The sequence below is a fragment of the Plodia interpunctella genome, chromosome Z, assembly GCF_027563975.2.
Source record: "Plodia interpunctella isolate USDA-ARS_2022_Savannah chromosome Z, ilPloInte3.2, whole genome shotgun sequence".
NCBI classification, from domain to species: Eukaryota; Metazoa; Arthropoda; class Insecta; order Lepidoptera; family Pyralidae; genus Plodia; species Plodia interpunctella.
In genome coordinates, this window is record NC_071324.2 from 1040650 (window position 1) to 1066571 (window position 25922).

At 36.8% G+C, this 25922-nt stretch overlaps 1 protein-coding gene across 21 annotated transcripts in view; it reads right to left on the reverse strand.

Moving 5' to 3' along the window:
* The window catches only part of LOC128683299 (uncharacterized protein), a 171815-nt gene that overhangs the window by 128743 nt on the left and 17150 nt on the right, over positions 1–25922 (reverse strand). For 2 of the 21 annotated variants that reach the window (XM_053768778.2, XM_053768776.2), the window contains exon 1: positions 12726–12840. The exons of 18 other annotated variants lie outside the window; for them this stretch is intronic. The gene's annotated coding sequence lies outside the window, so the exon portion shown is untranslated. Of the gene's footprint in view, positions 1–12725; positions 12841–25922 lie in introns of those variants that run through there. One more of the 21 variants, XM_053768777.2, reaches the window with a different exon arrangement.

Consider the following 25922-nt stretch of genomic DNA (forward strand, 5'->3'; position numbering starts at 1 on the left):
ATTTATGTACGAGCGAAACGAACGATATTACGAAATTTACAAGTATATATGTCTACGAATAAAAATGAAACAAAATTTCACAGTTAGGGTCCGTAGCTAAGTTCTGATTTAATTAATATCGCTTCATAAATATCGCTTCATAAAATTAACTAGGAATATTAATAAAAACTGTTACTGATTGAGAATACGATAATTACGATGTAATAATGTGAACGCGTAGTGCTATTAGAGCTACGTCCCATTGTTCTATCGTGGTCCGTAGCAACGACGCAGCACGTTGTAGCTTCTTTGTTTTCTATTAGATTTAGACCATGGATTTAGTAAGTACTTCGTACCTACTAATTGCATGGTTTAGACACAAAGGTTTGTTGATATACGTGGAAACTTCATACAATTCCTGCGTTGTCTGTCAAAGCCGATGGAGCGCGGGCGCGACATACATGACTCTTATTGACCGAATGCGGACAGAATATAATTTTATTTGAATGCGTCAAATAAACTTAGCATAAATATACAGTACATTACTAATACATGTGCAACACAAAATGCCACTACGGATAAATAACGACATATCATTTCCATGTTGAATCCAAATATCAATTTTAATCCATATGGCTGAAACTGTTTCCTGGGCATCAAGACTAGGCATTTCTCAGCAGAGGATTAATCGAGTCTGGGACATAATTGTCATGCAACGTATATATACAGTCTAACTCGACAACCTACCGAAATCCATTGTAAATTCGACACTATTCCCTCCACATACAGATGAATACAGGCTAACCTGTCTATAATCCCCACTGAGTAACATTGGCATAACAATGATAGTCTATTAAGCAGCGCAGAATGATTTATAACTATATCTAGCCTTAGGTATGAATACATTGTCTCAGTGGTTGCAAAATTGTAGTCCCGTCAATGTCCACACATAATCTAAGACGAGACGAGAGATTCAATATTCCCGGATCTAATACATTACAATATGCAACATCCTAAAGAATAATACTATTATTAAGCTATATATAAGTTTTTATTATGTTTATTACTTCAGTATTTTTTTTATTAAGGTATACACAACAGGATACAATCAATTTTAACACAACGCTTTAGCCTGTGAAGAAATATGCATAGAACGCTATTATGTCGAAACGACGGCGGCAGGTTAATAAAGTTGACTGATCCACCTCATCCTGAACGTTTAATTTTTGTGCAAATGCTGATCGAGTTGTCGAGTAACCAACATATCCTCTGTTTAGTCTGTGGAGACACTGTCTCTGGCCCAGAGAGCCCGCATGGTTCTTGTAATTAAAGTCTCTGCGATATCGTGACGACATGACCTATGAAACTTTGAAGACTTTGCATTTTTATACGCGAATCTAACTTAATCGCTTATTTATATTTCTTGATGTGTTTCAGTGTATGTAATTTCGACATTTAAGGACATGAGTACCGATTTAGGATGGGAATGCACTCGAGCTGTGACTCAACTTTGGCGACACTTCAAACGGATAATAAATACGAGAATTTACCCACGAGGGCTGGTCAGTTATTGAGTTCGTCTAGTCTAATACTCGTAATATGGATATATCGTTTCGCAGTCTCAGCGGACACGTACGCTAAGAACGCAGATGTAAAGATATTTTTTATATAGGTGCTATTGAGCTAGTATACAGGAATGCGGCCCTCCTGATAGGAAGTGGTCACCGCAGCCTATAAATCCCTGCAACATCAGAGATATCACACGCGCGTTGCCGTACTTGAATAAATGTTTTTACATCACTAGTGATGTCTCTATAGGGAAAACGATGTCATTCACAACATTTAATACCTCAGAGTACGAGAGGAAGTTCCATTTAAAGCGCTCTTTGTACTTTTCGTACGCGACACTTTGGGCTTGAAATTGTTAGGATGAATTCCTCGTCGGTGGCGAGATGTGATTAAAACGCTTGCGTGCACGCGTACGCAATGCCACAACAACTCCTCACAATAAATGAACTCCGTTGCGCATACGTGTTGCTTACGCATTCGATCTAAATTGCTTTCAATTTGAGTAATTTATTGTGATTTCAGTGAGCTAAACCAAGTCACATATACGATTTAATAACGTAATCTAGTAATCAAGTCGCTGCTAAAGTAATAACTTCGTACACACTCGAGTGCGCAAATATCCTTGGTACGTGGTACGATATTATTGCATTTCACACCCGTGATATCAATTTACATTTGAATACGCATTCGATTGCAGACGAAATTGAGTTTCACCGACCGGAAAGTGGCATACAATTTTGGAAAATGTTGCACGGAAAATAAATTGACTCTAATATAAAACTAGTCCGGTCATCCAATTCCGAAAAGTACATTTCAACTCATTAAGTTGCTTATTTGGGTAATCAGAGCGATTGCATGGCATGCTGGTATAAAATCATACATATATATGTGTGAGAGTATATTTGATTTAGTCGATCCGACGAACCAATTGCGTCGTTAACACAATGGTTGTGTAAAATAATATGCAAATTAATGAACGTTTAAGCCATAAAATTAGAATGGCGATGAATACATTTTCAACATTATAGAACTGCTGAAAGTTGATTTTAACAAATGTTTTGTTTAGTCAGTAACTCACTGGAGTGGAAAATTTTGCAAAGTTACGGCGAAAATTTAGTACAAGCTTTCATGAATAAATCGCGACCAATTAGTCTATCCCATCCCAGCTAACATAAATGCAGAAGTAAGTTTTGGATACCTCTTCACGCTTTATCTACTCAATCAATCTCGTTTATATTTCTCATATATGTATAAATGTAAACAACAATACCGAGAAGGACACAAGGCTGCTTTCAATTCCGAGAAAAGGCATATTGCCTGCGGGAAATTCAAATAGGCGAAGCCACGTGTAAAAGTTAGATCTGGTGAATTCACACGAAATTGTAAATTATACAATTTCGTGTGAATTTTCGTGCTTGGAAATAGGGTTTGTTTTGGAGTATTCAATAACAAAAAAATAGACATGGAAAATATTAATGTGCAAAGAATGTTGACAGTTGTAATTCCCGTAAAAACTAATACTCCTGTTAGATGATTTCTCTTTTACTATTATATTAACTATATTTTTGTATACACTGTCTTCAGAATCGAATATATAATATTTACCATTCATTATAGTTTTAATTATGACTAATTTTGCACCCGTGTTTTAATAAATAAATATATTAGGACAAATCACACAGATTGAGCTAGCCCCAAAGTAAGTTCGAGACTTGTGTTATGGGATACTAGCTCAACGATACTATAATTTTATAACAAATACATATATAGATCAAGGATCCGGGCCGATCAGAAAAAGATCATTTTCCATCATAGCCCAACCGGGGATCGGACCTCTCGGTTCACTAGCAAGAACTTTACCACTGCGCCACAGAGGTCGTCAAAAATAAAACTTACATAGTACAGTCAACCGTACGTCAAGTTACACAGGGATTTCTACGTCAAGTTATACGACAGTAATAGAGACGAATTTGGCTCGCTTGACGTGCTGACTGTAGTAGATAAAATACACTAAACTTGGCATGATATTGTAGAAGTCGATTAGAATTTCCAAACCATGCGAGAGTATCCATTATGGCGCTTTGCCAAACTAGCATTATACCAAGCGGTATATCCTAGGGATACATTTGCTATAGGTACTTATCCATTTATATTAACAAAGCACAGACAAAACAATGAAAACGACTGATTATGTTACAAACATCAGTGAGAAGAAACGTACGTTGCTTTTTCCGGAAATTTCGACGTACATCAACGTACGTCAGTGTTAAAACCTATGGAAAACAACGGAGCAAAACGGAGCCATAATGTTCTGCGTCGGCGCAACGGAGTACGACTGAGCAATGGGGTTTGGCTCCAAGTTGTTTTCTTCTCTTCATGGTCGTATTCCTCATGGCTGAAGGTCGTGGTCATTACATGGAATGAAACACACACAACAACTTTCTTGGCATTATTAATGGAGTGGTTTGCCATTGCCTTCTCATTTCACACACAAGTTAATAATAATCAACCAGTGCGCAGGTTTCCTCAAGATATTTTCCTTCACCGGAAGGAAGTGGTGGTCTATGGAAACTAGTATACATGAGTCAGATTGGTATACAAACTCATGTGGCACGAGTAGGATTCGGACCTGGGACCTTTCGATCCACAGGCGGGCGTCTTAACCATTACACCACCACCACTTCTGTTTTGGTAAGTGCTTAATGAGTGTTACCAAAGTTGGCGAGAAACACCCGATTGGATTACGGTTTCAAGGAGATTACGAGAGTTAGCGGAGTTCCGAAGGAAATTTATTATTCATACTGTATCAGTTTCGATCAATAGCTCCAACTTGTACGGTAAGCTCCGTACTCCATGGTTAATACGAAGTATTATAAAGGTTAAACTTCACGGTTCGTTACTTAATTTGTTAAACAACGCCCGGTGCGTTAGATAACGATATAATTTATTTACGGAAGAACTTTAAGGTTAGGTTAGGTTAGGTTAGGTTTCTTATACTTGCCTAGTGGATCGAGCTATAAAATCAGTCTGTCTGTCCTCGAATTATATCAGAATAACAGTGTTGGAGACCTATTCTGATCTATCCAAATTGATCGTCTTTACAAGCCCCTTGCAGGGTGTTAGGACCATTAATTTCCTTGGATGTAGAATCAAATAGGTTTGATGTTAAGTAATGTTGTAATTTCAATGACCACAACCCGCAACACAGTCACTAAAGTCTTGAATTTTTGTTTACTTTTCGTTTCTCCTAGTTTGTCATTCGCTCTGAAATCGATCTCTTAAAAGATCTAACATATAATCTATCCGTGTTATTCATTAAAAATTAAACAATCTTTAATATTTGACATTGACGGAACGAAACAAAACATAATTTAGCGTTTTATACCAATAGCAAAGTACAACTGCGTCGATAATTCCACGTGAATGTTTTTAATTTCTAATTAAATTTGCTTAGATTGTATTTTTTTATTGTTTAATAATTTCGGCACTGTTCCGTATTATAATTTAACTTTCGAAGGTTTTGTGACTAAGTTGTGTTTAATGACTTTCTCATACCGAATTTACGATTAAGCAATCGGGAATTCGCTATGAGAAAGTACATCCCTGTTATTCATTAAATCATGAGATTCGAACCTGCTCGTTCTGGACTAAAAAAGCCGCCCGGACAGCTCGCTCTCGACCTATTTTTCATTCATAGTCGGTAATTCACAGGTATTGCATATACATGCAGTAGATGTAAATGCATCTAGCCTTGAACGGCGAAAGGTCAAAGTTGAGATCTACGCTAGACAGTAGATCTTGTTGACGTCACCGCTATATAACGGTATTGAGAGGGTGGCGGCGGTGCAGCGGCGCGGCGCCGCATTGATTGGGGATGAATGGATTCGGTGTATTCCTTGCTGCACTTGTTATTCGAGTCGCGGGTTTGTTTGACGGGAATTCCGGGAATTATGCTCGGAATTAATGCATGTATTATTATATTATAACATGTATGACCTGATCTTCTGCACTCAGACGAGACACCCGACGATAACTCTTCAAAACAATGGTACAGCGCGGTCTTGACTTTTTTGTCACACGTTGAATGAAACTAAATCTCTCTGACGGCATTTACACTTTTATGAAAAAAGAATTACATTAAAACAGGATGGGAAACTGGATTGGAATCGTATGCGTAAATCTCTGAACACAAGTAGGTTCCCTTCATAGAACATCGATTTTGTTACTCATTTATTATTTTTCAGAACAATAAAAATATTTCTAAAAGCTATCAATAATTGAATTCATTTATTGAACTGTAAGTATTTGACTCAAATGGAGCTAAAGGAAATGGTCTGAATTTTTCTTTCAACGTAAATATAACGTAATGTTTCCTTTTACATAATTCAACCAAAATAACCTTAATTTTTCACACAAATCGGACGAAATATTTCATTCAAGCGCCTAAGCCTCCTGTTTCTATTTTTATCACATCTTCATCACAGTAAATTCTGAATGGAGTTTATTCAGCTATTCATAAAATGAGGAAAATTTTGTCGAACACAAACGTATCTTAAGTGGAATTCCGAGTTAAAATAAATCAGGCTATATTTGTTGTATAGGAGTCCCCTTAAATATTTAAATACCTATTCTCGTAGTCAGATTTTATTATTATAGCGGCAACAGAAATACGTCTTTGGAAATTCCGACTGTTTAACTATCACCGTCCATAAAATATAGCCTGGTGACAGACGGATAGCGGAGTCTTTCATTATACCCTTTGGGTACTGAACCATAAAAACAAGTATTTAAATTTTATCAGTAATAAATTAAATTAAAAAGGCTTTTGCCCAGCGTGGGTACAAATATAGCTAAGTTAAAATATATAATTATGTAATTCTCAGTTGGAAATTGTTCCCATCAACTCTACCGCAACATTCCCAGTAGTTGCAAAGTGCAAATTAATGTATTTAATTCAACTTGAGAGTTTAGGACTGGTGCGGCTGTGGTTGGGGTCGAGTCCCTCAAACTGCGCAAATGTGCATGTTTAAATGAAGCATGTATGTATATTTGAGCCGTTTGGTGTATAAACTTTAGGCCCTAAATAATATAGTTAAATATCAAAACTATCCCAGATTTCGTAAACTGCTCAATCTATTTTATTCAAACCAATTTTCGTTTGAAGTTTTTATTGATTTTCTTATATATACAAATTTTTACAATTTATCACTGTATCTTTTAATATCTATATGGCCCCCCATACAACAGACTTTTTATTACTTTAGAAGTAAATATTTTCCAAACTATTGGAATAATCAAAATTATGTTTTAGAAACCTGAACATCGTTTTTAAAGAGCTATCCAACAATGCCCGCAATGTTATGTTATCTAAAAAAAATTTGAAGTGAAAGCCTCTTTAGCGGAATTGTGCACTTTTTGTGATGGGTAAAAAATTTTAAACTCGCGTCAGGCAAAATTCGTAAGACGTCAAAAATGCACAACGTTAATATTCAAGTTTTCTCTTCTGCCACTTTTCAGAGTGCATACCGTATGTATGGAGTGAATAGTTTATTTTTTTCTAAATCATACTGCACAATTTTGAAGCATTCATTAATTACGTCTACCTACCAAATTTCAACTTTATAGTATTCACAGTCTCCGAATAAAATGACTGTGACAGACGGACAGGCAGACAGACTTAAAAGGGTTCCGTTTTTGCCATTTGGCTAAACCTAAAAAGAAAGAATAAAATATATGCATTTTTGGCTTAGATTGATAGTCTGGGAGGCAAAGGGAGTAAAAGCTTTTGATGTGGTAGGGGGGGCGGGGCGGGGGGTGGTATGCCAACAGGCAGAGCGGTCGTATATACTTTGGCTGGACGCGATACTGCAATGCATAAATAGCTGCTGTTTCACAACAAGTAAAATAAACAAATTTATAACTTGTATTACAGTGACCTAGTGCTTCACTTACGTGGGATTTTCGACTCATTCTAACATATTTATGAAGATAATAATGAGATGAAAAAAATTTGGTATCGAGCAGGAATTGAACCCGCGCCCCTGTCTATCCGGGACTGTGCTCCTGACCACTGAGCTAACTAGACCATGCCAGTTCTGCTGAATTAATTCATCTCTTTACGTCTTACGCCGACGTACAATATTTTCATTAGAGAGTAGTAGGTACTTTTAACTAACATGTATAACAAATTCTTTCTAACATTTCATCCCTGTCGCATCTGTCCGTCTATATGAACGCAATAAACTCAAACTCAACTCAAACAAACGACTATCGGACATATTTTTGGTAAATAAAAAAACTTTACAGTTTTATGCAAGTACTGATCATTTGTATTTTATTTTTAACCCCCGATACAAAAAAGGGTTATTATAAGTTTGACCGCTAAGGGTGTCTGTCTGTATACGTGGCACCGTATCTCATCAACGGGTGAACCGATTTAGATGCGTTTTTTTTTCTTTGATAGCACATTTTTATGCGGTGGTTCTTAGACATGTTTGATCGAAATCGGTTCAGCCATTCAAAAGTTGTAGCGAAATGAATATTGAAAGTCGGGGTCTTTTTCATTTGTCTAGCAAATAACTTTTAACTCGCGTAAAGTATACTAGAAATTATTTTGGCAGACGTATTCCAATTAAAGCACTTGAGCGTGTAACACTGTTAACACATAGCCTGTTCCACGAAAGGCACGTCCATTATTCTCATCTGCGTTTCTCGTAAAATTAAATTTATATTCACATTTTGAAACGAGAGATAAAACTAAGAGCAGTTTCAACTCAGGATATTGCGACTTAACTCCGACATCACTGCAGCTAGCAATGAAATCTAATATTACCTAATGAATACCTAATTAATACATATTTAATACCTAATTAATACCTATTTAATTCCTATTTAATACCTAATTAATACCTATTTAAAACGAATGAATACCTAATTAATACGAATGCGTTTTCGCTGACACTACCAGTCCATTTTGAACACTTTAAGAATAAATTACATCCTAACTATTATTATAAATGCGAAAGTAAATTTGTTTCTTTGTTACCTCTATCGATACAGTCTTATCTACTGGACCTTCTTGCAATTTCATCATCGTTTTATTATAATATTATTATGACATGACATAAATTTATTATTAATAATAGAAAATGCATCCATATAGTAACTATTGAAATTTAGATTTTATAATAAATCCGTCTGCCGTTCCATATTCTTGTTTGCAAATACCCGACAGGATTCGTATTGTGCCTATTATGTTAACAGTGTTAGCTAGCTAAGAGAACTGATGTACAATATGAATGGCAATAAACGATTTGAATTGAATTGAATTTTGCATACATATAGTTTGAAGTACGGAGAAGGACTTAGGGTAGGTGCCTTGCATCCCGGGGTGCTACAGTCAGGAAACCTCCACGTTAGCTCGATGATTTGAAGGTTTGCTTCTGTCACTTGATCTTTGATTCGGTGATAGCGGCGGCTGACAAGTTATTGGGCTGGTGCACCCTGGGCGACGGTTAATAACTCCCCGTTTAGGGGTCCCTGTCCCCGTTGGCAAATGTCCTGGCAACCTGGTTGGTGGGTTACCCATGTCGGGTAACCCAGGTCGGAGAGCCGATTGGCTCAGTGGCTGTGAGAGAAGGGAGCTAAGCCCTCTACTCTCACAGCCGTGGTAGGGGTCGCGGGGGAGGAGGAGTGTTGATGTGTTGGTATTGCGGTGCGCCGCTCTCCCTATCCTCCGCGACCAGGCGCGCCATGGCGCAGAACATGGCGGTCGGTGGGGCCGCAGAGGAGAATTGCCGGTATTGCGGTGCGCCGCGCTCCCTATCCTCTGCGGCCGAAATAAGACGGAGAGCCGCTGCCTCCGGTCTGCTTCCAGACTGGATGGCATGCGGCTCACCTGTTTAGTGCCGCAAGGCAACGCCGGGGGGCGTCGTGGTAGAATGTTCGAGATCCCATGGCGCCCCCACTAACGGCATGTGCGGAAACGCCGCAGGGGGCTTTAGTGGGTAGTCCGGGCACTCGGCCCGGGAGTCCAACACTCAGTGCGTAAATGCATTCCCCCTTGCGTAAACAAAAAAAAAGGTGCCTTGCATCCCGGAAAATACTTCGCGTGGGAAATAAACGCGGGCGAAGCCGCGGACAAAAGCTAGTATTATTATTAGCTACTATGCATAATCAGCCGTAGCATAGCTAGCTGGAGAGTTAGAGGCTGCCGCGCACCGGGACTTTCGAACTTAGGGTGCCTACAGACCTTAGGCTATGGACACTAAGACTAGGTGTATTGATTCGAAAATCATAATACCATTTTGGTCTCCAATTCTGATGGCAATTAGAAAAATCAATTTACGCACGTATACGATTCCGATCTATCAATACTAATATTATAAAAATAAAAAAAAAATGTATTTTGTTTGTAATGGATAAACTCAAAAACTACTTGGCCGGTTTTGATGAAATTTGGCACAGAGATAGGCGAAACCTTCTGGAGTGACATAGGCTACCTCTTTATTATGGCTTTACCTGAGCGAAGCCGGGGCGAGCTGCTAGTCTATCATATAATGAAACCAATTTCCACCGATAATGTGTAATACAGTTCAAAGCATATAGGGTAGTTGCCAATAAGTATGAAGTACGGAGTATCAAAAAACCAAAAATATTGGGCCTTGTATGACAGCGGGAATAAGTGACGTTGCAAATATAGGAATAAAAAAAAAACAAGATCTTAGATTTTGGCGTAAATACTTTATCTATAGCATGTACAGTTTTTGAGAGACAGGTGGGCCCTCTGATTACACTGAAAGAACTGAGGGCCTGACTTAAAACATCTTAGCTCGCTTGTTTGGCCTTCACAAAAGCTACAACTTACACAATTCAATTAGAATTTTTACATATAATTTCAAGCCCTCAGACCACACGCACATTTTCAATTAACCTTTTAAGAGAACTAAAAAATACATAATAATATTGGCACTATAAATAACATTAATTTTGAATGAAATTGACATTTTACTATACCGTGTTAAATTATGTGAATGCTAAATGCAGTCACGCAATGCATGTTATTTTATACCAACTACCCTATGTGGGTGGGTGCTATTTTTGCACCAAACCCTACACCACTGACCGACCTCTCAATCAGATTATCTACGCAAATTCTTCATCTAAATTCTCCACGCAATTTTCCCAAGTTTTTGATGATTGATGATGCTAATAGACCGAAACGTGATGAGAATAAGAGAGTATCATATAGAGTCGTAGTAACCCGGGGTTTACAAGTTTTTAATGGCTAGGTATTCATTTTGACGGACTCTGTAGCTTTGACATATCAAATGAATTGATGAAAATCCATATTCCACCTATTACTATTATTATAAAGAGGTAAGCGTTTGTGAGTTTGTAATGTTTGAGGCGGGTAATCTGCAAAACTACCGAACCGATTTCAAAAATTCTTTCACCATTGGAAAGGTACATTATCCAAGATTGCTAAGTGCTATTTTATCTTAAAATTATCTTAAAATTCCAACAAACAATCCAACTAGGACATTATAAATGCGAAAGTCTGTCACGCTTACACGGCTAAACCGGAGCCGATTTGCATAAAGTTCCACTCTTTATAACATTAAACTTTTAGCACCTATAAGATACCTAGATGACAAAATTGTAAAAATAACATAAATAATATGATAATGTATAGATAGTTCAGCTGGATCGTTATACGAAGGTTTAAAGCTTATAAAGTCCAATAAAAAGAGTGCTTAAAATTTTGCTACAATTTTTAAAATGAAGGCATCACCATAAACGCATTATTTAAGATAGCTGTCGAACAAACAGCTTCATTTGCTTATTTGCTACAGCCTTTGAACGAGTTCAAATATATGCGTCGTATATTTTAAAGGATTTCCATCATCACAATAATTGTTTTCGCTGGTGTTTCTATTATAAGGTTTCGATAAGTCATGCAACAAAAATTTTGTCATCTAGGGTAGATGTCAAATCTTTTTGTGAAGTTTAATAGTTAAAGTTAAACAGTTAAGAGGCACAAACTTGCAGTTCTAAATGAAAATATTCTAGAAATTATAGAAGATAGTAAATATCGATCACGAGTGAGCAAACTGAAACTTGCGACGTACATAATAGTGCGAACATAATAGAAACGGACAATATTGTATACATTAGTGCATACTAATAATGTCCATTACTTTTTTATTAACTGTTGAATTGATAATTATTTAAACCAGTATAAACAAGAAATATTTTAAAATCCTTTTTGAGGTTATCGAAATTGTAATTGTTTACCTTTCTTCCAAGTGTGGTAGCGAAAAATCTACTTGTCAGCTGCTTCTCCTCCCGCGCTGTTCGTAAATGTCATTCAATGGATAGGGTTATAAACTGGAGATTCTTCTCATAGACCTACCACCAATCCCGTCATAGCTAAACGTAGCCTTCGAGTTTAGCAACTCCGGGATTTGTCTACCCCGTAAGGTAAAGTCATAATACTGATTCTGCAAATATCTGTTTCCACCGAAATTTATCCCGATAAATCAGTCTCAAAGTTACAAGAATCGCATAGTTTGAAGTTTAAATTTAGTCTATGTAATGCAAAATTTAAGTTAAAGCGATTAAGAACTATCAGAAACATAATCGCCAACTGTTTCAGTTCACAAAACTCATAAACTAAGAAGCAGTTATAAGGAATGAAGACATACCCTCAATGATCAGCAACTTTATCACAAAATATACGTGTAATCGTAAAACCGAGGTTATGTTTACAATTTCCACATGCAAAATCTATTTTTAAACAGACATTCAAGTTCCGCCAACGTGTGCTTATACTAATTATGTTTAGACGAACATGAGTTGGCGTACACGAATTACTACTGTATCCGCTCCGGAGATAAAACGGTACAAGTACACGCGAATACCGGTTGAACTTTATTGCATCGCCGTAAGTCGCAATTTTGAATGCACGCTTTTGCATCAGCTGCAACGAAATGGCACGTTAAAAGTTTACAGCTGCACCGCGCAGAATCGGCATGCATCGTAAGAGGGAGAGGGTGGCGAACTCCTGTAATACATCACGTGGTCGCCCCTGCCACGAGACGGCAAGTGCTTTGAACCGCGCCCATTGAATACAGAAACAAATAGAGCCGGCGTGTTCGGTTTAACTATAAGAGTACCTAATGAAAACTTGGTGTTGTTTTATCACAGAGTAATGAGTTGCGGCGCGTTTCGGTGTTCGGTGTAGGGTAGTAGCCGCGGCTGAAGGGCGCCGCCTGCGTCCTCGGACGCCCTCTTTGAAACTGAAGGCTGTGTTTTTGCTATACACAGAGAAGGTTAGGTCGGGCCTGTTGCGCGAAGTGTGCGGTGCCGCACAGGCGCTGAGGGTACAGCTATCCGCCCGGATCGATGCGGCCATCGACCTTGCGCGGAGGGATAGCACACGCCTAGCCTCATCCGCAAAATTTTGGGAATTCAAAAAAACCCAAAAGGCCCCGTGTGCAACGGCCCTTAATTAAACCGGTACTTCCAGTAAGCGGCGTGAAAGATTGCAAAACGCGAGCCCAACGTTTTCAGTTACGTGAACCCGCAATATTCGCTGCAACATCCATTCACGGCCCTCGCTTCTATAAACGGGCAATTATTTGCTCGTATTCCAATGAAGCCATGTAGTCAGAAATATAATCTCATTAACTCTTGCAACGCAGTTCAAGGTAGCTCAAGGCTAAGCGCTCTTAATTGAACCTCGGTCCGTAGTGAAGCGGTGTTTTATGTGTTATAAAATATTTTTTTAGGAATCAATAATTCAATCGATCAGATCAATTAATACATTCTAGTTTTAATTTATCATTTTAAAACAGTTAATAACCTCTATTTCCTACTGAGTAGTTTATTTTCAAGGACTAGCTACATTACTGTAAGATAAAAAAATCTATGAGGCTATAGATGAGAATGGGTAAAAATAAAGTTTGCATTCACAGTATTGTCTTATAGTGCATTATCTGTAATGCACGGGACGCTCAATATCGGAAATCAAATTTGATGCATCACCAGCCACGTTAAATGCTTAATGGAATTCGCAAAGCTTGCTTTCGGCGGTGTAAAATTAACACGTCGCCGTTCCAAATTGGCATTTGTAATTGATACCAACAGTATAATTGAAACATAGACTAAAAATTCGTAGAGGGACCTGTAAATATAAAAACATATTTTAAAAGAAAATTCAACATATTACATGTAAGTTTAAAAAGAGAATCATTGGATTCACTCAATAAAAAATATGTTTCGTAATTTTTCAAATTTCGAAGCGTACATAGAGATCGGAGACGCGGGAGGTGACATTATCTTATGGGATTTATAGGATGTACACGCTAATAATCTGTCCTTTAGTTATTGTTATTGTATAAGTATATATTGCATGCCAGTGAATGAGCACCCTAATGTTGTCTTGAGTCTTGTGTTAATAAGGAAGTAGCGAGCGGCTATTCCTACCGATACGCAACTACCGACTTAATTTTATCAAATGGTTGTATTTGAATGCTCACACCAACAAATTGACATAGTAATCTTAAGTTTTTTTTTTTTACTGCAAGTGAAATGTAAATGTTTGAGAAAAATAAAGTTCTTTAACCACATTCATTAATGTAATAGCAATGAAAGACACACCCAAAGTAAACTCAGACTAACATGTACCATTGTTTCTGCGGTGTAAGAATCACGGCCACGTATGGCTATTATCAAGTGAAGGATCAAGTGAGAAAACATTGTGAGTCAACCGACACAATGGCTTTAAAGCGCTTTGAAAGAAAAAATGTGCTAATGAGAAGATTTCAATAGCATAAATCACCACCGCAAAATATTATGATTGTCATTGAATAAGAAGTAAAAATATATTCATCTATCATCGTAACATGTTCGTGGTTAACTTTAGCGACTGTATTCGCCTATCAACGATTTATGAGCAATTTAATTACGAAGCCTACTAAGTCATTGTAATGTCTACTCTGTGGCCTGGATTTATAGTTCAATGTATCGTGAACGGGCAGTGAGGTCGAGGTTACGCCTGACTCCACTTGCAGTTGCAGCCTAGTTTGCTAGGACTTTAGCTTCACGGAATACTTAATAGGCTTACCTAACAACTACCAAATAGGGTCAGTAGAGAATATTAACCTATATTTGCTTGCAGTCGCGAACGTTTGTTATGCTGCCAAGACCCCATTAGCTGTTTCCCGCAGCTTCGTCTGCGGCAAATTGTATGTTTGTCATACAAACTGTTATTCTCAAAGTGTTGAAATGTCAAAAGAGTAAAATGACAAAATTTGCAATTTCCTTATATAACTTACTCCTTACCAAAGTAAAGTCTAAGTATCCTAATAATATCTCAAAAGCGTTGACATAAAAACTTTCGATGAATATCTAAAAAAAACACTGATTTATAAAATAAATAACGTAAGTAATAAATAAATAATAAAAAACAATCATTTGTACTAAAACTGTGGATCATAAATTCACATGAAATGAAATTGAAAAAAACACAAAAGTGAAAAGGTGATGAAACTACTGAATTTATTCAAAAGGAAGAAATTTAATCTATCGAACAAAACACGTGTCAGATTTCAATTAAAACCGACGGATAGAGAAACCGCATACAAAATTGTACTACGAGTGAGATCAAACAAAAGGGCTAAAAATAAATAAATCTATTTTTCGTGGAACACACCGGCGGGAAATGTCTATCTTCCGCGAGATTTGATTGTAAAATTGCACACCCGAACTGTTCGTAGCATTACGTCAAAAACGCGAAATGACAAATTGAATTTTCAAAGCGAAATCCCGAGTTTCCAATGTTACCGAGGCACACGTATCTCTTGACTTCATTTGGCAATTAGCGCGTATTGTCTTCCATGTTATCCAATATTCTTAAACGTCAAAAGCGAACTAATAATTTATACCTACATACAGTTAAGTTACATTTACATTTGATTTATGTTTATAATGTACCAAATAAACAAATTATCTTTATTTCTTTCTTTTTTGTTAAATGCTCCATTTGCATGCGTAGCACGAATGTAGAATAAATCTGAGTTAGTCCAGTCGATTCTCAATAATAATTGTTAACTACGTACATATTTTATTTCAAAAAATGCTTTTAATTTTGACTATGTGCGGGTATTGAAATTCAATTGATCATTGTCCGTTTTGCGCTTTTGACATTATGCTCTCAAAATAATCCCAGTCACGGCCCGCCCGCATATGACGTGTTACAGTTCCGTATTCATCCCGAGTCGTTTCATCCGTTTCAATATTTTTAGTTTAGGCAAAATTTTTAGAAATTGTTAGTTTCAATTTTACACTTTTAGAATTATAATACGGTTTAACGATATAAAACCTCGACACGATAAAAGTGTAACAATGTAACTAGAAATTTCACAAACTATTGCCTTACTAGCGGTCCGGCCCTGCAGCCCAGAAGCTGTCTGTAATAAGTTAGAAGGCTATCTAGGTCCCATTGCATTTGTTGACAATCTGATTCACATTCAAAAACTCTTTTTAACATCAGCATACATCAGATAGTTTGAGGATTTAAAGCAACTACCTAAACATATGTCGTACAAGTATCCGTTATAAGTTATAAAAGAGCAGACCTAAATGAGATCCTTGAGAGACTCCTGTTGAGACAGAGACGAAATCCGAACGATAATAGCCTCCAATGACTACTGCCTGTGATCGATTTTCCAGTTATGACTGCACGCACCGTAGTAAATGCAATAAAATCCCAAACTATTTAGTTTATCCAACAAGATCAAGTGGTCTACTAGGTCAAAAGCATTCTTCATGTCCGTATAGATCATATCAACCCGACTCCCGCCATCAACATTTGTAATTTGTAAAGAAACGATGGTTTATAGTTTGTGATATCTTTTTTAAAAAAAAACCCGTAACGCCTGATATATAAACTGGTATATAGCGTTATAAACAACCAATTCGAGCATTTTAGCCAATGGATTAAGTACAGAAATTTCCCTGTAGTTTTCGATTTCCGATCTAGATCCCTTCTTGTGAACAAGTACGACGTATGTCGATTTCAACATAGCAGGGAGGATCTCTTCATTAAGAGAGCGGTTAAAGATTATGGCAATTAGAGTAGCGGGTGATCCAGAGCGATGGCGCCAAAAGAAAGGTATTACGTCACTTCCACATCCTTTGTTTATGTCTTGCTGTTTTAAAAGCTCCCTCAAGGTTTTAGTAGAAACGTGCACTTCATTTAGCATTCGAATTCTCTTTCGCCCGCAATTTGTATTTACTTCTGATCTATATACGTATAATAAAGCTTAAGTGGGCTATGACAAAGACAAAGACAAAGATTATTTATTTGGAAAAACATGATTTTACATTTTTTTGCAATGTGGTGTTAAAAGAAAAACTTAATCCTACATGTTCCACCGTCCACGGGTGTGCAAATTTAAATGGAGAGCATGCTGTCATCCCGCAATACAAAATCGAATAAATAAAACTAACTAAATTAACTAAATTTTTATTTGAGTCTATCATTAAAAAGATCGTTAAAATTATAATAACCTTTATCAATCAGCAAGAACCTGAGGTGCTTTTTAAATAAATTTAAATGTCTGTACATAGGAGATGTTACAGAAAAATAATTATGGGGTATCTTTATGGAACTAATAGAAGCCAAAACATTTTTTTTTTAATTCAAAATTTCGCGCAAAAACTACTAAATGGAATTTGATGCAGTTTTCACAGTTGTATACCAGATGGTCTAACTTACATCTTGTATAGGTTTCATCGCGATACGTTGTTTAGAACCCAACATATTGACAAAAATAATTTATAAGCGGAAAGACATAATGAACGCGAGCGAAGCCGCGGGCAGTGCTAGTCTTAAATAAAACTGAACCCGCAACTTTTGCGGCTGGAATCCCATTCATTTATACATATTACAAAACTTTATTTAAATTTCCAATTGCTTTTCTGAAGTTTGTTTACTGTGTTACTGAACAGAAATGAGAGCCGTTTAACATACTACTCGTTGCGAAAAAATCTAGGGTTTATTCTGTTCTATAATCCAACTTATTTTCTCGTAAAAAACGTATTACAATTTCGGTGGTTACAACTAAACGGTATTAGATAATTGGTAATATTGGCTTCGGATGAAAGAGAGACGAAGATCCCATCCCACCCCGTTATCTCATGCCAATAAAGGCTAAAGTTTGTATGTTTGTTACTTCGTCAGGCTGAAACGACTGCGCCAATTTTTATGAAATTTTATAGTGAGATAGATTGGATTAACACATAGGGTACTTTTTATCCCGAATGTACGGGTCAATGGCGCTTTACAAAGCAGATAAAAAGGTAATGTGCATAAAAAGTATTTCTTTCGTAATAATTACGCGGGTTACACCGCGGTTTGCAACTTGTATGTTATAAAATAATGCAATCAAAATGAGTGAAGTGCTGGTTTGCATTTCACTTCTCACCATCGAATCGATTCGAAGTGAGACGCAACCGATCCAATCACATTGCATTGTGTGGTTGTCGTTGCGTCACAATGCGCAATGTGATTAGTGTAACCCCTCGGACGAGTACGGAATACAGGTTTCAGATGAGTGAGGAAATCGGACGAGACATCATCGATTGTATACGGCACAACCCAGACGGAGAGCAAATGATCGAATGGTTGTTAAAAATAGTACACTATTTTTCGAGAATGTTCAGCGTTCGACGATCATTCAATAAAAAATATGCCATTTCAAAAAAAATGCGTATATTTTATTTTTTTACTTTGAAATGGTTTAGTTCAATTGGCAACGTATTTTATGGGGTTCTTTCTGTCTTCTTCGATATATGCCTGTTTATAAATGGCGTGGCAATCCTCATCCTAACCATGATTTTAACCATCATTATAATTCGAATGTGGTGGTATTGGAAGTTCCTCAGTATGTGACCAAGGTAATAGATTTTTCATATACACAACATAACTCTGTTTTCCTTGTTTTAGGGGTTCAAAAAAAGTTTCACCTTTCTGCCCATTCGTGTGAAAATTTCAGAATACATGTTTCAACATTCTCGTTGACAGCCTTCTTTTAATCTTATTAATTTTTGTGTTTACTTTGTTTACTTTTCACAACCGTGGAGTAAAAGAGAATTTGTAAGATATTTCAAAAGAAAAAGTTGTATACAGTTGAAAATAACATTCCATTGTGCTAAGTCTTTGTTCAGAAAACAGAGGGGAAAGAAAATATTTTGTTTTGGAAACAATTTACTCCCTTGTAATAAGTAGAAAGCAAGAACGCTAGAGATTAATGTATAATACATTTTCTAAGATAAAATTATTGCTTATAACAATTGGTTGTGTTACGGGGATTCGCTTAGAAAATATCAAAACAAGCGTATATAGATATTCCTTCGTCCCTTAGGATGAACTAGGAACTAAGGATTAGTTGCGCCAGTAAATTTTAACGCAGAACAAACTTTCGCATTTGTAATATTAGTGGAAATTGGTATTTAAAAAATCCCGATATTCCCACGGGATCGAAGCCCACATACGCTAGCTGCGTCTAAATATTAGTAGGATGAGATATCTAGCCCATTCAAATGTACGGTCTAGATCATAGAACAAAAGCAGAAAAAGGAGTAATTTCACTAACAAAAATTGTTTGACGATACGCGGGGCGGAAGGCAGTTGTATGGGAAACGAGGCATCTTCGCACGCTCACCGATATCTAGTCCGTTGCCCTAATAATGAACGAGAAATGATCTCCAGCCCCTTTCTGCGACATCTCTGCAGAACTGATCGCCGTTGTCCAAAACTTGAAACTCCTCTATATTCGTTCCATGGCCTAGAAGTTTGAGTTCAGCTGTTAGTCCTGATTGGATCCATGCGAGCTTGATTGCGCTTCACGTCGAGAAACTTCTGACAGACACCGCGGGAATCTCGGAGCAAGTAGATATTACAAGTAACAGCGATTCGGCTGCAGTTCCACTTTGTTCGAATGTTTTAGACCAGCGGTTCTCATGTCCCGTAAAACATCTGTTAGGGATCCACAACATTATTGGTTATTTTAGTAATAAGTACCTACAGTATGTGAAAATGTGCCAGTTTTGGTCCAATCCTAATAATATTGTGTGATTGTGCGAAAGTTTGTGAGGATGTATACGTTTGGTCTACAGGACCGATTGTTAAGAAATTTAATATTACACAAGTATAATATAATCTGGAATAATACATAGGGTACTTTTTATCCCGAAATTCTATGAGTTTGTCAGCAGTCATATGAAATGAATACAGCGTAGGAGAAAGGATTTTAAATATGATTGAAAAGTTCATACCTTGATTGAAATCAAATCAGTGTCAGCTGTTATTGTCAGCACTCAAAACAACTTTTAATTTTACAAACTTTAATTTATGGCTCCGTCAAATGATTACCTTTTCGAAAGGATTCCATCTATACAAAATAGTTTGAGAACCGGTATTGTTTACTAATATAATAGCTGTGTTTAAATTTGATATAGCCAACCAAGCGGTAATCGATAATTTGAAATGTATTAATTTTTTTCTCAAATTCAAATTCAAATCATTTATTCAGAAATTAGACCTTCACAGGCACTTTTTCTCGTCAATCTTTATATTTATAGTTATTTCTCACAAGCTACAAACTACTGGCATTTCGGAACGACCACTGCTGAGAAGAAATGCCGAAAGAAACTCATTTGAACAGTGTTGGTCCCTATCATGCCAGATCGGCTTACCATTATTGTTTCTTACAATGTTTTTTTTTTCTTTCTAATAATATATAAAAGTACGTAATGTACATAGTCAAAAGGTATATCAAAACAGGTTATGATTGTGATCCGAGTGCTGATTATAATATATATCTCTTCGAGTGTTTTCGTATCCGAATTCATTCTCAGCCGTGACGCGCGATATACCCTTCAAAATAATATTTATCTGAAGACTCAGCTATGTTTTAGCGACCGCCTGTGACGTCAACCCTTTTTGGATATTCTGTTGTAGCTTATTAACAGCCAAGACACTACCTTGTTAATATTTATTGAATGTATTAAATGAACTGAACTGAACCCACGCCCCTATCTACCCGGGACAGTGCGCTTAGACAGACAGGGGCGTGGGTTCCATTCCCGCTCGTCTCCAGAACATTTTCATCTCATTATTATTTTCAAAATTAAGTTAAAAGTGAAAAGTGTAAATGAATTTGTTATACATGCTTGACATGTAACAAACTTATTTGAATATTTATATCCTTTAACAAAAACCAGACTTTAAATTACTCAAACAACTAAACTAAAAATAAATATAGGTTGTCTGATAGAAATCGCTTGCATATCAAAGCCTGTGCATTTTCTTGTAACTATATAGTTTTAGTCACAGATATAAATCTGTGGTTTTGTGGTTTTAGTTACATGTACAACTAGCTGCGCCCCGGGGCTTCGCTCTCGATAAAAGGTTATTCCAGGTTATATTCTACCCAACGTGTACCAATTTCATACCAATCCGTGGATTATCCGTGAAAGACAAACAACATACAACCTCACAAACTTCGCATTTATAATATTAGTAGGGTAGGATTCTTGCATGCAATTATAATAATGTGCAGTAAAGGAATTTTGTATTGTACTCGTATTGTATAACAACAACATGACACATGTTTGAACGAACAAATTGATATACTTTTAATATATTTGTGACCTGGTAACCCGTAACACAGATTCCTGGGAAACCTAGTATAAGCGCCGGTTTTCCACAATTACTTGTATCTACCTTACTTAGCATTTGTAACACTATGTCATTGTGGAGAAAATAAAATGATTATTATTATATTATATAAAAATTTACATTAACATCGCACGGAAGGTGTTCTAAGGAAGCGATGAATTTGCAAAGACCCTTACATAAATAATGGTCTTTAAAAAGCTTTTCCCGTTAGTGAGTGCTCAGATGGCGCGCTCCAAATATAGTCGCTAATTGGAAGGAGACAAAATGTTAACAAAAACACCTTTAGAAGAAAGAGGCATGATAAAAGAAGGGGTGAAACTTTTGCCTTCTAATTTTGCAGTTATAAAATGTGACATATGTATTGTTTTTTACCTATTTTTCAAACCCCGACGACAGAGTGAGGTAGTCATAATTTTAACGTGTCTGTGTATCTGTCCGTGGCATCGTAGCAGCCAGACGGCTGAACCGATTTTGATCTAGATTTTTTATTTGTAAGAGAATTTAATAGAAAATGTTCTTAGCCATGTTTGAAAAATGTGCGTACAGCCGTTTGGAAACCGTCAGCTATTTTCTAGTAGACGAGATGATTCCAGCAACTGTTGGAGCGCGGCCCCATTGCTCATTCGTGCTCCGTTGTTTTGCCTTCTGTCAACGGACAACGCAGACATTGTACTTCGGCATATACGTCAACACATGCCAATGTCCAAAACCTATGGAAAACAACGGAACGGCACGACACACCATAGAAAAAGTCAACGCGACGAAAGACGACGGAGCGCAATGTGACCGGGCTCTCCGTACAGTGAGTATCTTTATAATAAAAAAATTGGTTTACAACTACTGCCGCTAGATGGCAGTGGTCATATAAGTGAAGTTTTTATATATTATTAGAAAGAATAATGGTAATGATAGGGATCAACACTGTTCAAATGAGTTTCTTTCTTTCTTATCTACTATAATAACTAAAGACGGCTTAACAAAATCTTACAACTGCATACTCGGTAAGAAAAATGAAAAATTTAATGTCATAAAAATACATCCATGTTCCCTGATCGATTTGACGATAAACCCCGCAAGTTTTCAACACGACGTCGATGATATTAAATGGGTTGACGAAAACTCGGGAAAACACAAAGACGAACAAAAATATTAGACATGGAATCAAGAGCTGCAGTAAACACGACGCAAAAATTTAAAAATCCCAAAATCTACTAAAATTAAACCACAATGGTTGCGGGAGTTACGATGTCGTATGTATACATAAATATAATATAGATAATAATAGATAATATCTTCTGGTTAGGGGTTTAAAAACGAAAAAAAAATTCATGACCTTTGGATAATTCTTTAACTTCAGCTTTGTAATCCACAAATTATTATATCTCTCTGTCTCTCATCGAAGCCCTTTCCAGGTTTCTTCCTCAGCCTAAAGCAACGGAGCCAGGGCCCGTTTCATCATGTGTTTTCTTCTCCATTTCGCATATCTATTGTATTGAACTAATTATACCAAATTAAAGTGAATTTGGTTTAGGAAAACCGCCTTAATTTTCTCATGGCTAAAGAACACTATAAACTATTTCGATGGGCGAATATGTATTCACGAATCCGCTGTTAAAAAAAATATATATTAAATAGTTTTTGAGTGTCTATTCAAACACAAGTCTATGTCTCAAGAGGTTTGCTAGTGTGATCGGAAGATGTCGCCACAAAATATCTAGGGCACAAGAACAATACAATGGATTCGCTATTTCTATACTAGATCGAAAAACTCGGCTCAACTGATGTGTCCCGCAGTTTCGTTCATGGTAGTCTATGTTTATCCCCGCGTCATTAACTATATATATATTCGAAATTTCATTAAAGTCGGCCCGCGGTTTAACCGTAAAAGTTTAACGGACATACTTTCTGGAATTTTTAATATTGGTACGGATTTTTTCATAAGTAAACCATTTAACTTTTATCTTAGTACTTTATGATTCTATATTCGCGTATTTAACAAAAAATCGATGTACAGTAAGCCGCACATTAAGAAACAAAAATTCATCATAAATTCGCCATTCGTTCGTTTATACGTAACGCTGCGATGAAAAACAAGCTTTAATTAAGATTCGTGTATAGTCAACAGCACATTAATTTACCCTGCATGAATCTTTATGGCGCGGTAATCGGCGAGTTTGCAGTGAATTTGGGTAGGTTGAGGTGCTGTTTACTGTACATTTATAACAAGTCTGCCTGTTCTTGCCAATCTAGGGCGGAACCATACGCCACAAAATCTTGAAATACTCTTGGGGAAATAAACATGTTTATGATCTGTTCTAACTTATAATTTGCAATATCGCACTTAAGCTTCATTTTGTATTTGAGGCATCTCAAGGAGGCTTCATACGGGGGTCGTTATTGCGGTAGATATGCAATATTCGAATATTTAGAGATAAAAGCCTCCAAGATGTCTCCCAGGGATTTTATTGCTTTTGTAATACCTCGGCAAATTAAGATAAGTAATAATTATGTTTGCGGCAACAGAATATTTTAGTTACGCCTACGCTACGTCGGATTGTATATCACTATCGTTATAGAACAGTATATTAATATGTTTAAATATAACATAGTTTTAATAAGGAAATTATTATTGAATAAAAGTCTTCGAGCGTGTATTGTAATATGTAAGCAAACGTCATTCGATTTCAAATAGCAAATAGTGGATTCCCGCACAACTGACTGATAGGTAACAGGAAAAACTAAGCAATATCGATCAATTTCAAACAGATGTCGATGCGAAACAACGTACATTGCAAAGTTTGTATTGTAGGTTTTTGTTACCGCAAGGGAAAATTAAGCGATGTACGTAAAAACCGTTAAGTGCGGAGAAATGTTTGTTAATATTGTATGAGCCTCGTTCTTATAACTGTCCACACTGTCGTCGAACAGTTTGACAAACTTTGGAGGATTCGGTGTACATTGCTAGTTTTTCATTGCGATAAATTAAAGCACTCACACTAACTACGCAATATTCACGCATTCGCGTCGGCATGAAACGGCTGTTCCAACGGGCCAGAGGGACTTACTGGAATTAATTTGATGATCATATTAAGTGCTGTTGATGTACTAAGTTCACAAAGTTTAAATTATATCTCGGCCCTCAGCCAGAATGTGTTTGCAGAAGGTTAGGGATGTGTGAGGTTCAGTAAGACGCAATTTTCAACGACCCCTATACTACAGCCCAAATTGTCCCCATGCGAGACTGCTGATCCGGCCGGAGCTCCCGGGTTCGTATCCGTTTAGTTGTAAATGGAAGATGAACTGTTTCAGATTGACGTGGGTCTCGGATGTTAGTATCTGATTATGATTGTGTTTTAAACATAATAAATGTATCCCAGTCTGTCAGTCAGATAATGTCTAAAATGCCTCACAATATGCCAATCATTTAGCCACAGGTTTAAGCAATAAATCAATACGGGACTCTAAGGGGTGTGGTGCCAGATTGGACGTCCTATGAGGATATAAAGTATTGACAGCTATTAGGCAACAACATCATTGCACAGAGAGGGTTAACAAGGTTGAATGCAAAAAATTAGAGGCTGTTTAGTCGTCTGCCGCAGGCGCAATAAAACAGAGCACGATTAACCTCGTGATGCTAAGCTGAAAGAGTTATCACACACAGAACATAAATAAAATTCACACAGCTTAGCATATCGAGACTGAATGGAAACCCGTAGAGTGGAAATCTCAGTTCTATCTAATGTTGAATTGTTGACGTATGTGTTAAGGTCGGTAATATACCTTCTATAATATATCGATATATTATAAAAGGTATATTGACCGACTTTGACCGCTTTCTCTCATCTAAGCGGTTTCCCGGTTCTTCCTCAGCTGTTGAGCGTCGGAGCCCATGATCCGCATTGACGCCTATGTAGGTATTAATTATATTTACTCATACACTCATACAAGCAAAAATATATCTCTTTATAAATATATATCTTTTAAAGCCGTGTAGGGACCAGGGAATGCGTATGACAAGTAACATTTATAAATGAACTGACGAGACGACTCAAGTTCGTATAGTTAGCCGTTAGAGACTGGTAGAACTGTATCCAAAGTTTAGGCGTGATTGCTGCCAAGCCTCTCGTGGGGTTATTTCTAAGTAAATAAGTTATTAACTAATATTATTGTATACAATTTTGCATGATACAGCTGATTGTATTTAATTCATTATATAAATATTATTTCATTCGCAATTCTCAAAATAGCAGATATCGCCATAAGGCGCTCATATTAAACTTATTGTACTTTTACAATCAGGAAAAAAAACAATATTATTTTACAAAGATTTGATGAATCTCAGACCCTCTTTAAACGACGAGGCAATGAATCGTTTGAGACACAGTGCTTTGACAGCTAAGAGTTGTTCGCCCGAGAATTGGACCACTCCATTCCCATGGATACTAAGGGAAACAAAGCCTTAACAATTTATAGGTAACAATAGCATTCCGAAAAAGTAAAATCAGAGCCAAATATTTCAAATTTCATGGCATTTTTTTAAGCTAACCCAGAGCTTTGAGGCGTCATAGCTCCGAATGTAACCGGAAACACGTAAAGATGAGAGAGAATTAAGAGGGAACAAAAG